Below are 1,501 nucleotides of genomic sequence, written 5' to 3'. Positions count from 1 at the left end.
TCAAAGCACAAATCACTTCAGCCGCGCAATGATTCACTTAACGAAACAAGGCGCGGCTGAAGTGATTTGCACTCTTAGTATTTATTTTGTGACAGTTTCAATATAAACAACGACAGAACACATTGATCAAAAACACCCTTAAAGTTGATAACAATTGAATAAGCAAAATTGTATTTTGGCGTGTTTGTCATGCCCATGCATTTAATAGAAATAAAATACATCAGGAAAATACAAATAATGAACACATGTATGCGCCGATGAGAAATATTTGGCAGCATAAACATTCAGCAATAGAAGTACCATCTTGATCCAGGGGGCCTGGAAAAAACAGTACCCCCAGGAGACAGCAATCTATGCAAAATTATGCTCATCGTCAATCACCAAACATAGGAGACACACATGGGACCATTAATCTCCAAACACTGTTCTGGAACTCTTTCAACACCACAGGAGCCAAGAGATCCAAGCGCCATAACGCTGAAAAGAGAAATTAACAAACTGAAAGCGACAATCGGAACTATAACTACATTACTAAAGTACAATATTTCTTAGATTAAAAAGAGGAGGCTTGTGGTGAAATGGAACATTAACTACATTGTATTCAGAACTGAAGAATGCCAATAGCTTAGTTTAAACTAGATATACTAAAGTTTCGGTAATGGGGGGGAGGGGGGAATTGAAAAAATAATTGTGCGTCTGCACCTTTCAAACTACGAAATGGAAAGGAATAATTTAGAAGACATGCGCAGATTAAAGGAAGTGAAATCTAGTACACCTACTGAACCCGATTTAAATTAATTAAAACAGTAAGAATTTAAATGGAGCTTTGAATATGACCTGCACAAAATAACCAGGTTTATCAACATTGGATAAACCCCATTATTTTGTGACAGTTTCAATATAAACAACGACAGAACACATTGATCAAAAACACCCTTAAAGTTGATGACAATTGAATAAACAAAATTGTATTTTGGCGTGTTTGTCATGGCCATGCATTTAATAGAAATTAAATACATCAAGAAAATACAAATAATGAATACATGTATGCGCCGATGAGAAATATTTGGCAGCATAAACATTCAGCAATAGAAGTACCATCTTGATCCAGGGGGTCTGAAAAAAAAAAACCAGTACCCCCAGGAGACAGCAATCTATGCAAAATTATGCCAAATGGGTCACGGGACGTCGTCCCAAGACCCATCCGCCACAACCTAGGTGGGCGGCAATTTTGCAGCCCCGAAACAAATACATAACTAACTTGGATACAGATGGTATCAATAATATATATAAATACGGAAACACAGCTGGTGCTTCCATACTAAATTTGAAATGCCGATAATTTTGGTACAGATGGTACCACTCCATATGTATATTTTGGTACAGATGGTACCCCTTTATACATATAGATATATTTTGGTACAGATGGTACCCCTCTATAAAATAATTGTGCGTCTGCACCTTTCAAACTACGAAATGGAAAGGAATAATCTAGAAGACA

This window comes from Ostrea edulis, chromosome 8, assembly GCF_947568905.1.
Source record: "Ostrea edulis chromosome 8, xbOstEdul1.1, whole genome shotgun sequence".
Classification (NCBI taxonomy): domain Eukaryota; kingdom Metazoa; phylum Mollusca; class Bivalvia; order Ostreida; family Ostreidae; genus Ostrea; species Ostrea edulis.
The sequence above is the reverse complement of the archived record's forward strand: the minus strand, read 5'-3'. Positions refer to the sequence as shown.